We start from the raw sequence: 13275 nt of genomic DNA, 5'->3' as shown, positions 1-13275 counted from the left end.
AATACTTTCATGGGCTTTTCAGCCAGATCTGCATGCCTCAAGGGCTGATTCTGAGGCCAGAGTGCTGTTTAGGACATCTGCCATTCTATGAGTCTGCTGTGTATCTCATTTCCCATGTTGGATCGTTCTGTCCCTTTTTAATTCTATCAGTTAGTATTAGCAGACACTAGTCTTGTTTATGTGATCCCTTTGACAGTTAATCCTATCTTTATGATCAATAGTGAGCAGAAATTGATCACTTGGACTAGCGAGATGGCTTGTACACTTTTAACTAAGTATTGCATGATGGAAAATAATGAGAACTAGGGACTCTTTGTTTATCTTTCAGGAGGATATTAGTGCTCTGTACTCAAGAACTGAATTTCTTCCCCAGACTCCCACTTCCTAAAACTCTAACTGTGGGAGTTAGAATGTCAACATATGAGCTTGGGGGTGGCGGGAGCATAAGCAGTTATACCATAGCAATGCTAATGGTACCCAATCCAGTTTCTCTTTCCTGGCCAGTGAATCCTCTAGCTGATGTGAATAGTGACTGACAGCATTTCACAGTTGCTCCCCTTCATCAGAGAACAATCCTCAGCTGAATGCATCCCATAGTGACAGAAAGTTTATATACAGTACTCCCATCTGAGGGAAGGCCACAGCTACAGGCTCTTCCTCTGGAGTACAAAAGGCTACTTCCCTTGCCTCAAGGCATTCTCAACTCCAAGGCACAACTCATACTCCAGAGCTCCCTTTTGATCTGACCAGGGCTACACTCCAGCTGGGACCACACCCTCACTGTGCTCCTTCCCCTGCCCCATCCTGCTTCCTTCACTCTTCTGAGAGCCTCTCAAGTAACATAGATCCCAATGTCTCTCTCTGGCTCTAGGTCTTGGTAGCTGGACTTGAGATAATTTTTCAACTTGCCACATTCATTTATGTCGGAACTGTAAGATCCTTAAGAATAGAGACTGTATTTTGGTTTAATCCTAGTTTTTAACACGATTTAAGTTTGCTTGTGTATATCTAGTGCTTTTACATTTGCTGTGAGAAGAGCACATCTTCTATGGAAATATTTTTCAAATTTTAATGTTCATACAGATCCCCTGAAGAAGGTATCAAAATGACTCATTAGGTTGTGACTAAGGCCAGAGTTGATGCTGATGCCAGTGTTGTTCTGTGTACCATACCTTGGGTAGCAAGTTATGCTATGCAGTAATTATTTTAAATAACTGACAGCATTTAGCACCTTGCTTTCTACTCAGTGAGCACTCAGCAAACATTTGTTAATGGATTATGGGGCATTCGGAAAATACAGGCATTAAAGACATTTGATCAAAAAATAAAGATGATTTTAAAAGTATGTTTTCAAACTATAGATTCTCTGCCTTCTATGGATGACTTTCAATAAAAGTTAGTAAGGGAGACTATTTTTTAAAGTTCCCAGATAACCTGCAACAGAAATATTTCCTAAACATAATTTCTTCTGTTCTAGAACCGAAAGCTAAGGGGCCAATTAGTTGTGGGCCACTATTTCTCAGACATGCCAACAGAAATTGAAAATGGCAATTTCGTGAGGAGTTAGAATGTGATTTCTTATTTGGCATGGGAGATCCAATGTCCACACTGGACTTTAGCTTCTGAGTTTAATCTTGAAGCTGGTCATGCTTGGCCATTTGATTTATCCCCAGGGAAAGGATAATGGCTGCAGTGAGATTTCTGCTGGATGTGCAATCTAGGTCATAGGGCTGTGGGTGGCTTCATCCCAGTGCACACAGCTCAGCCGTCCTTCTGACATTATCTCCTATTAATTATGGATGAGACAGCAATCAATCTGTCATTCTGGAAACCTGCAATATCTGGCTTTGCTCTCAGCAAATAGTGGGAGTTGTTCTTTAGTTTTTTGCTCCAGATCTTTCCTTTGGGGGAAAAAAAGATTAGTATTCATTAAGTTTCTCTTCAAGAAGGGTTAACAGGTCAGCTTGATAAATCCTGAAGTCCATGCACTGGAAGTATACAAAGCAATAGTCCCTCTAGTAAAACGATCATTCTGAATCACGGTGCATCAGAGTTGCCTAAATACCCATGTGGAAATAGTGTCAGCAGGTCTGGGATAGGGTCTAAGAACCTTTATAAATCTCTCCAGGGGAATCTGGTATATAAGATTGACCACCACTGGTGATCCTCAAACTTCAGCGTGTGACAGAATTGCCTAGAGAGACATGAAAAATGTTTACTAGTGTTTAACATTATTATTTGAAAGGCATAGAGACAAAGACTAGTTAGCTTCCCAAATGTCTGCAACAGCCTAAAGCCAGGAACTGGGGACTGAATCTGGGTCTCCCATCCAGGTGGTAGGGACTAAAATACATGAGTTATCACCTGATGCCTCCCAAGGTGCACATTAACAGGAAGTTGAAATTGAAATTGTTATCTCTAACCCAGGCACCCCAGAATAGGATGTGGGTGTTCTAAGCTACATCTGAACTGCTCCACCAGACAGTTACCTGGGAGGATTTTCAAAACACAGATCGCTGAGCTTTTCCAGAAGCTCTGACCAAAGGAGTCTGGGGAGAATCTGTGTTCCCTACAAACTATGGTGATGCTGATGTTGTTGATCCATTGGATTACACTTTGCATATCACACCTATAGCTGCATATTAGCATTGCCCTGAGAGATTTTAAAATTCCCAAGCTCAGGACAAGTAACTAGAATCTCTGGGGTCAAACGATGGTGTTAGTATTTTTAAAACCAATTGATTTCAGTGTTCAATTAAGGCAGAGAATCACCAGTGGAGAATGATATGAAATCACTCCTATCCTTAATTTCTAGAGAAAGCTACCTTTGGGAACATGTCATGGTGAAGAGCATCAGCTTTGTGATAGGCACAGAGAGGTACAAATCTTGGGTATGCTATCCAATAACTGGGAACCTGGCTGCACAGGACATAAACTGTCTTAGCTATCGTCAACTATAGAATGGGTATTATTACAGTACTACCTTCCTCAAAGAAATAAACTCATGATTTCAAAGGCTCAAAGGGTAATACAGAGTAGGTGCTCAATAACTAACTTTTTTTTTTTAACTTTTATTTAACAAATATAAATTTCCAAAGTACAGCTTATGGATTACAATGGCTTCCCCCCCATAACTTCCCTTCCACCCACAACCCACACCTTTCCTGCTCCCTCTCCCCTTCCATTCACATCAAGATTCTTTTTTTTTTTTTTTTTTTTGACAGGCAGAGTGGACAGTGAGAGAGAGAGAGAGAGAGAGAGAGAGAGAGAAAGGTCTTCCTTTGCCTTTAGTTCACCCTCCAATGGCCGCCGTGGACGGCGCACTGCGCCGATCTGATGGCAGGAGCCAGGTACTTATCCTGGTCTCCCATGGGGTGCAGGGCCCAAGCACTTGGGCCATCCTCCACTGCACTCCCGGGCCACAGCAGAGAGCTGGCCTGGAAGAGGGGCAACCAGGACAGAATCCGGCGCCCCGACTGGGACTAGAACCTGGTGTGCTGGAGCCGCAAGGTGGAGGATTAGCCTAGTGAGCCGCGGCGCTGGCTAAGATTCATTTTCAATTCTCTTTATACACAGAAGATCAGTTTAGCATATATTAAGTAAAGATTTCAACAGTTTGCACCCACATAGAAACATAAAGTGAAAAATACTGTTTGAGTACTAGTTATAGCATTAATTCACATTGTACAGCACATTAAGGACACAGATCCTACATGGGGAGTAAGTGCACAGTGACTCCTGTTGTTGACTTAACAAATTGACACTCTTGTTTATGGCATCAGTAATCACCCTAGGCTCTTGTCATGAGCTGCCAAGACTATGGAAGCCTTTTGAGTTCACCAACTCTGATCATATTTAGGCAAGGTCATAGTCAGAGTGGAAGTTCTCTCCTCCCTTCAGAGAAAGGTACCTCCTTCTTTGACCTGTTCTTTCCACTGGGATCTCACTCGCAGAGATCTTTCATTTAGGTCATTTTATTTATTTTTTTTTTTGCTAGAGTGTCTTGGCTTTCCACGCCTGAAATACTCTCATGGGCTTATCTACGACCCGACACCATCAAATTATTAGACAGCATTGGAAAAACCCTGCAAGATATAGGTACCGGCAATGACTTCTAGGAAAATACCCCAGAAGCACAGGCAGTCAAAACCAAAATTAATATTTGGGATTGCATCAAATTGAGAAGTTTCTGTACTGCAAAAGAAACAGTCAGGAAAGTGAAGAGGCAACCGACAAAATGGGAAAAAAATATTTGCAAACTATGCAACAGCTAAAGGGTTGATAACAAGAATCTACAAAGAAATCAAGAAACTCCACAACATCAAAATAAACAACCCACTTAAGAGATAGGCCAAGGACCTCAATAGACATTTTTCGAAAGAGGAAATCCAAATAGCCAACAGACACATGAAAAAAGGTTCAAGATCACTAGCAATCAGGGAAATGCAAATCAAAACCACAATGAGGTTTCACCTCACCCCAGTGAGAATGGCTCACATTCAGAAACCTACCAACAACAGATGCTGGCGAGGATGTGGGTAAAAAGGGACACTAACCCACTGTTGATGGGAATGCAAATTGGTTAAGCCACTATGGAAGTCAGTCTGGAGATTCCTCAGAAACCTGAATATAACCCTACCATTCAACCCAGCCATCCCACTCCTTGGAATTTACCCAAAGGAAATGAAATTGGCAAACAAACAAGCTGTCTGCACAATAATGTTTATTGCAGCTCAATTCACAATAGCTAAGACCTGGAACCAACCCAAATGCCCATCAACAGTAGACTGGATAAAGAAATTATGGGACATGTACTCTATAGGATACTATATAGCAGTCAAAAACAACGAAACCCTGTCATTTGCAACAAGATGGAGGAATTTGTAAAACATCATGCTGAGTGAATTAAGCCAGTCCCAAAGGGACAAACATCATGTGTTCTCCCTGATCAGCGACAACTAACTGAGCACCAAAGGGGAAACTTGTTGAAATGAAATGGACACTATGAGAAACAGTGACTTGATCAAGCTCTCGTCCTGACGGTTGATGTACAATGTAATACTTTATCCATTTTAGTATTGTTTATTGTTTTTTGTTCTAGTACCGTTGGTTGAACTCTGTAATTAACACACAATTATTCTTAGGTGTTTAAATTTTAACTGAAAAGTGATCCCTGTTAGGAATTTGGAAAACATTATGCTGAGTGAAATAAGCCAGTCCCAAAGGGACAAATACCACTTGTTCTCCCTGATAGGTGACAACTAACTGAGCACCAAAAAGGAAACCTGTTAAAGTGAAATGAACACTATGAGAAATGGTGACTTGATCAGCCCTCACCCTGACTGTTGATGAGCAACTTGATATGTTATCCCTCTTAGTATTTTTTTTTGTTTGTTCTACTTAATACTTTTGGTTGAATACTGTAATCAATACACAATTCTTCTTAAGTGCTGAAACTTAACTGAAAAGTGATTGCTGTTAAATGTAAGAGTGGGAATAAGAGAGGGAAGAGATGTACAATTCGGGACATGCTCAAGCTGACTTGCCCCAAACGGTAGAGTTAGAAACATACCAGGGGATTCCAATTCAATCCCATCAAGGTGGCATGTACCAATGCCATCTCACTAGTCCCAGTGATCAATTTCTGTTCACAATTGATCATAATGATAGGACTAAGAGCCAAAGGGATCACATAAATAAGACTAGTGTCTGCAAATACTAGCTGATAGAATCAAAAAGGGAGAGAACGATCCAACATGGGAAGTGAGATACACAGCAGACCCATAGAATGGCAAATGTCCTAACAGCACTCTGGCTTCAGAATCAGCCCTTAAGGCATGTGGATCCGGCTGAAAAGCCCATGAGAGTATTTCAGGCATGGAAAGCCAAGACACCCTAGGGGAAAAAAAAAAAAAAAACTAAATGAAAGATCTCTGTGAGGGAGATCCCAGTGGAAAGAACGGGTCATCAAAGAAGAAGGTACCTTTCTCTGAAGGGAGGAGAGAACTTACACTTTGACCATTGCCTTGTCTAAAAATTATCATAGTCAGTGAACTCAGGGGGCTTCCATAGCCTTGGCAGCTCATGACAAGAGCCTAGGGTGATTACTGATGCCATAAACAAGAGTGTCAATTTGTTAAGTCAACAACAGGAGTCACTGTGCACTTACTCCTCATGTAGGATCTCTGTCCTTAATGTGCTGTACATTGAGATTTAATGCTATAACTAGTACTCAAACAGTATTTTTCACTTTATGTTTCTATGTGGGTGCAAACTGTTGAAATCTTTACTTAATATATGCTAAACTGATCTTCTGTATATAAAGAGAATCGAAAATGAATCTTGATGTGAATGAAAGGGGAGAGGGAGTGGGAAAGGGGAGGGTTGCGGGTGGGAGGGACGTTATGGGAGGCAAGCCATTGTAATCCACAAGCTGTACTTTGGAAATTTATATTCATTAAATAAAAGTTTTAAAAAAAAGGAATTTGGAAAACATTATGCTGAGTGAAATAAGCCAGTCCCAAAGGGACAAATACCACTTGTTCTCCCTGATAGGTGACAACTAACTGAGCACCAAAAAGGAAACCTGTTAAAGTGAAATGAACACTATGAGAAATGGTGACTTGATCAGCCCTCACCCTGACTGTTGATGAGCAACTTGATATGTTATCCCTCTTAGTATTTTTTTTTGTTTGTTCTACTTAATACTTTTGGTTGAATACTGTAATCAATACACAATTCTTCTTAAGTGCTGAAACTTAACTGAAAAGTGATCGCTGTTAAATGTAAGAGTGGGAATAAGAGAGGGAAGAGATGTGCAATTCGGGACATGCTCAAGCTGACTTGCCCCAAACGGTAGAGTTAGAAACATACCAGGGGATTCCAATTCAATCCCATCAAGGTGGCATGTACCAATGCCATCTCACTAGTCCTAGTGATCAATTTCTGTTCACAATTGATCATAATGATAGGACTAAGAGCCAAAGGGATCACATAAATAAGACTAGTGTCTGCAAATACTAATGGATAGAATAAAAAAGGGAGAGAACGATCCAACATGGGAAGTGAGATACACAGCAGACTCATAGAATGGCAGATGTCCTAAACAGCACTCTGGCCTCAGAATCAGCCCTTAAGGTATGCGGATCCGGCCGTATAACTAACTTTCAATATTATTGCTGCTTCATTTGTTATCATTAATAATGGTATTATATGAAGAACATTAATGAGAATATCATCCCACTGCACAGTTCTTTAGAGTTTGTGTTCCAGATCAGTTGAGAGCTAGAGGTAGTCCTTTGGCATTATTTTCTATAGTTAGTGTGTTAGCCCTAAGAATCATTTATCTTTCCATGACTATGTTTCTCAATTGTAAAGGCAGGAAGGATTTAGACTGCACTGAAAAACTGGAAGTAAGATTGTTTTAAAAAATTGCCCTCACATAATCTTTGATAATCTTCAGGATACATTCTTATTTCTCTTGCGAATTCCAATCTTATTGTGCTAAAACATCTTTTGTTTGCTTTAATAAACATTTTATTTTTAAAAAATTGCCCCAATCCTTACTCTTTCCTTGTCTACTCTCTTTGCAAGGTGATTTTACAGTTAATCCTATCAACAGTAGGGGGAGTCTCTTTTCCCATCCTTGGAATCTGAGTTGCCTCATGACTTTGGCTGACAGAAAGTGATGGTAATGACTGGGAGCAGATTCTGAACCTGGGTCTCAAGAGTCTTTGTACATTCTTTCTTTTGCTTTCCTTAGTCATGAAAGCATGCCAGGCTAACCTGCTAAAACATTAGACATGGGGAGCAGAGTTGTCAGCCAATCATCCTGAGACTGCAGATGCATAAAAATCTCAAACAAAATCAGCAATCTTCTGACCAACCCATAGCTTACAAGAGTTTCATAGTCAACTTAGATCAACACAACCACCCAGTGAACTCAGAATTAGAAGGAATAGTGGTTAAGACATAAAGTTTTGGGATAATTTATTATATGGTACTAGTTAACTAACAGACTGAATAAAGGTTTAAATAGAATCAAGTTAATACAGACTAGGAATAAATAATTGCAGCCACATTTCACTACCTCAAAAAAATTGTTTAGGACTGGTCATCTGTACCTATTACATAGAAAATGAACCAACATTTCTTTGCCTTCAGAAAAATAAATTATTTCATAAAGCCTTTAGAATTAGCATTTTTTAGTCATTTATTGAAAGAATAGAATAATGTTTTTGTTTTCATTTCATCAGTAGTCTGTTGACAAACCCTGGAAACCTTTAGAAAGGAAGTTCTCCTAATAGTTTCTGTTCCAGACAAAAGCCACATGAAATTTCTAGTGTGAGGGTCACAGGCAAGTCTAAAGCAGTAACAGATTGTACCAAATTCCCATTTTGGCTTATAACATTTAGCAGTTACTGGTCTGTTTACAAACCTATTCCAAATAGTGGGGAGTGAGGACAGGGGGCAGTGGGAAACTACAAATTTTGCTTTTTAATGAAGCTGCTTCCTGGGGACATTGGGCACATAGCATTTATCTTTATAGAGCCTTTGACAAACTCACAGGCAATGGTATGTGAGGTCATGAGTTAGCAGCACTGTACACTTCCAAGTGCTAAAATTCCAGACAGTCTGCTCTACTCCCACAGCAGAATAAGAAACATCAACATTCTCCTGCAACCCAGCCATCCTTTTATAAATGAGCTTTAACTGTTCAATGTTGCAAGACTTAAATGCCAAAGAATATAGAATCTAATTATTTTACACAAAATTAAGCTGATGTTTAATTTCTTTAAAGTACTAAAGTGAATTTGGCAGGCACACTAAAGTATTGATGGCAATTTGACCCATAAAATATGCCATTGTAGGGTGTTGTCTGTTTGATTTGATTTGGATAATTTATGGCCTACAATATGGAAGACAGGGACAACTAAGAAATGAAATTGATTTCTTAGATTAGTTTGGTCACAATGGCTATGACAAAGATGCCTCAGCTCCAAGCAGCATTGATTTTTGAACAGTTGATATGTAGGTTGTCATCGATATTTACTGAACATCTTCTGTATGGGATGGGACTCCGTGGGGGTCAAAGTGATTGAGGACCATTCTCTTTGGAAAAAAAGTGCCATTAAAAGGGAAAACACACAAGATAAATGCAGTTAAACTATAATGAACAAATTACGAATAGAAGCTAAGGGCAAAGGGATAGACTTCAAATAGGGCAAAATTAAGGAAATGACCACTGGGTCATTTAAACTGAAGGGAGAGGATGAATATTTGAAGGAAAAATATGAATTTGCCAAACATAAAAGTTTGAGGGGACTCCTTCCAACCAGAGAAACAGCATGTGTGTCGTTGTTATACTTGCCGAGATGGACCTTTGCAATATTGGGAAACAGCACAATCTTTGCTATATTTAAAATTAGGCTCACTGGGAAGAAAATCAGGTCTGGGTTAGATGGTAGATGACCTGAAGTGCCATGATAAGGATTTTACCTGGAAGAAATGGAGAGGGTAAGGTTGGAGGTAGGGAGGCCTTTTAATGGAACATGGGGATAATGTTTATCACAGATGCTGAGAGCCTCATGTAAGGAATTGTGCTGCTGGTTGTCAGGAAGCAGACTGAACCAAGGATTGATGTGCAAGTGATTTATGACAGCAGTGTCTTCACCATGCTGTGGGAAGGAATATATGTTGCTAGTTGGAAAAGCCAAGCAAGGCTGTGAGTTCAGGTATCATCCCAGCGTTGGTTTGACTCCACAACAAACTCTACAGCATAAATTATACCTCACTCCACTGTTGGCCAGGAGCCAATCCTGAGGGAGACAGAAACCTGTAAATACTCTGAGCTGTCTTAGGTAAGGCCATTCCCAGACCCAAAGGTCAGAATTATGGGCTTTTAGGGCAAAAGCAGTGGTGGCACGAAGGTGGTAAAAAAAGACCCAAGCAGAGGTAGGCATGGTATCAGCAATATCTTCCAAACAGTAACAGTGGGGGAAAAGGGACAAAAACAAATAGCTTCCAAGCCATGCTTCTCAGAACATGTGATTCTGTGAAATTTCTTTTGGTGTTAGTTTTATAAGTCATAATTATAAGTTTGGAAGCACCAGGTTAAACAAAATTAAAAATCTTTACCACGGGTCCTTTACCACCCGATGCTTTTTACCAAGAAACAAATTATGATGTATTTAAACAGAGCACACGTTGGGAAATTAGGAACAAAGCAAATGGCTACAAATGGTCAAGATAAGGAAGGTGTCTGAAGGGAATCCTAAATTTGTAAGTTAGGATGGTAGAATAGGTTGGGGGGTAAGGTGACAACTTCAATTTTGGACTTGTTCAGCTGAAAATCTCTATAGGAAGGACAGAAATCTGTGTGGGGATTTGTCTTCGGGAAATATAAGTAAAATTTATAGATGAGGTCACTCAGGATGAGGGCATAGCAAAGAATGAATATTTGGAAGATATTTCAAATCTTTAATTGGAAGGAATAAAAGCAGCTCATTTAGGAGACTGGTAAGAAATGATTGGAAATATTAGAACAGAACCAAGGATGAAAATATCTATTAACCTAAGAGTTAAAATACATATTTCAGATTTGCGAACTAGATCATTCACAATCTCTTGAAAGGCCCTCTGTGGACTACTGAGTATATTTGCTATCCTGTGGTTGGGAGAAAAATCTAAGAGGTGGTGAGTGAATGGAGCAATTCATCTGCAAATAAGTTAATGAAAGGAAAAGGAGAGGCAAAGAAATGAAAGAGGGTTTGAGTGGAGAAAGTTGAGTTTATGTTACAGTAAGAGGAAAGAAATTACAGAGAATAGATGGCTGAGAATTTAGAAGAGAGAAAATGACTAAAGGAGCTTTTTGATATTAATTAACAAAAGTGAATATAAATATGATAACAGATTAGGATGATAGTCATGGTGTGGGAAATGGTGAAATTGTTAGGACTAGTTTCTTTTGTGGTACATAAGGAGTTACCCTCTGAGAGGTTCATGGATGTGGTCAGTAATCATTGTCACATTTATTGATTATCTAAAATATGACAAACTGGAATGTGCCAGCTACCACCCATATATATATATATATATATATATGTATACTTCTTGCACTCAAGTAGCACCTATATTTTTTTCAGAAGAAAAGGTAGAATTCATAGATGATATTTTGAACATCTGACCAAGTACATGTAATAGGATTATTAAATATCAGAGAACACTCCCCTAATTGGCATGAGTGCTTACAACTTGGGAACTTTCTATGTGAGTAACCCATAGAGTCTTGGCAAGAAGGAAAATAGAAGTTTGAATGGATCTAGATGTGAGATTTTGCAAGATCCATTGGAATTAAGGAAGAAGCCTCAAGGGATGCACAGTGGAGTCTCATGAGCATAGACAAAACCAGGAAAGTGTCATGGGACAGTAGAATGATGAGGATCAATGACTGGTGCAGGAAAAAGCAGCTTTAGGTTCTGGGTATTGTCATGGGAATGGGTACTTGATGCTTAAGTGAAGGTCATAAGGATCCTACAAGCTTCTAGACCTAAAAAGGTTCAGATATCAATGTCAACTGTAGTTGTGTTAAGAGTTGGATCAGCGATAAATACCACAAATCAGTTGTTAAGGTCCTTAAGAATAAGTGAGTGAGGACTGCCATTGTGATGCCTTGGTGTAAGCTGCTGCCTGTAAAGCTAGCATCCTATATCAGAATGCCCGTTCAAGTCCTGGCTGCTCTGTTTCTGATCCAGCTCCCCACCATCAGCGGATGGCCCACGTATTGGTTCCTTGCCATCTACATGGGAGACCTGGATGGTGTTCTGGCTGCCTTAGCCCCAGTTGTTGTAGCCATTAGGGAAGTGCACTAAAGGACAGAAGATCTGTCTCTGTCTCTCCCTCTCTCACATAAATAGAATAAATCTTAAAACAAGTGATTGAATGAATCTGACACATTGAACTTGAAGAATACTAAATTAAAGCTACATCAGATAAGCATATCCAATTGTTGGCATGAAATGCTGTCCCAATTTACCAGGTAGAAGGTAAACAAAATGCATCAATTTTCTACAAAGCAAAAATCAATTATGTATATTCAAAAACATACCTTCTTTGTGTTTATTTTTAAAATAATTTCAGAATGTTTGAAATCCCTCTTCCATTGTACTGAAGTGATGAACTTGGGTTTGCTGAGGGTTATTAGATCTTCACCTCAAGCCCTAAGGATGAATAGCGTACTAAATTCAACTCCAGTCCCTCATAGATGACCAGCATTCAAGGAATGCTCCCACATCCAAGCATAATATCCAGTTTACACTTCTCTAATCTAAGGGAATTCATTTCTTCAGGAAGTATCAGATATATGGTGTACTGTTTGACTATTGCTCAGTAGTTCAGAGAGACAAATTAATATGATAAGCAGTGTATACCAAAAATACTCACATGGAAAGAGGTGAATAGTAACCTATCTGTTGGTGCTTCATCATATATCACTCTCACAAACCTCTTCCGCATACTCCTTGTCGGTCTTTCCTATCCACTCAGCAGACCACTTCACCAAATGTCTATTACAGTAAGCAAAGTATATGATTTTTTCAAAAAAATTCTACAACATCACATAGTATATGTGGACCGTGGGTCAAATGATTATGAAATTTTATCTTTGCTCTTTACAACAACCCTGAAATGTGGGCATTACTATCTGTAATACAAATGAATAAATTAGGCACAAAATTTTATCTTTAAAGCTCAACAGAAATATTTTAGGGCAATGGTCATAAACCCTACTAAAGCCAGGGGCTTCATACACTTCATTTGAATCACTGGACATCTTGATAAAGAAGTTTGTTTATTGGATTTTCGGTTCATCAACATTTGCCTTGTAGTTGATTCTATGTCCCATAGCCATCAGCCATCTGCTTGTCTTTGATTGCATATTACCAATCAAGAAAGGTGCAGGAAAGTAAATGAGTCCTTCCTGACCCCTTCCAGATTGATTCCATGAAGGGTCCTGGACAGTCTGTCTCAAAGCAATGTCTCTCACTTTCTCACCAACATGACTGGTATTGTAGTTCTATGAGCTCTAAGAACAAAAGCAATGCCCAAACAAGTAAACAAACCCAGTTCCATCCACTACTTTATCACCTCAAGCATCAGATTTATGGGTTTTGGACATATATTACCCCAGACAGGATATATTTTCTTGAAATCTGTGGGAGTCAAGGACTATCAGAATTTGCCATATGTACAGATTCAAGCTGTTAGCCAACAAGAATG

General features: G+C 39.4%; 2 long non-coding RNA genes across 24 annotated transcripts in view; one reads left to right on the top strand and one right to left on the bottom strand.

Moving 5' to 3' along the window:
• The window catches only part of LOC149123417 (uncharacterized), a 181423-nt gene extending 176782 nt beyond the window's left edge, over positions 1-4641 (top strand). The window contains exon 3 of the long non-coding RNA XR_016215982.1: positions 3998-4641. This is a non-coding gene — a long non-coding RNA (uncharacterized LOC149123417). The remainder of the gene's footprint in view (positions 1-3997) is intronic.
• The window catches only part of LOC127490996 (uncharacterized), a 377831-nt gene that overhangs the window by 66498 nt on the left and 298058 nt on the right, over positions 1-13275 (bottom strand). The gene's annotated exons all lie outside the window — the stretch shown is intronic.

Source organism: Oryctolagus cuniculus, chromosome 11 (assembly GCF_051225735.1).
Source record: "Oryctolagus cuniculus isolate XC-2025 breed Fujian yellow rabbit chromosome 11, ASM5122573v1, whole genome shotgun sequence".
Lineage (NCBI taxonomy): Eukaryota > Metazoa > Chordata > Mammalia > Lagomorpha > Leporidae > Oryctolagus > Oryctolagus cuniculus.
Note: the sequence above shows the minus strand (reverse complement) of the source record. Positions and strands in the feature narration are given on the sequence as shown.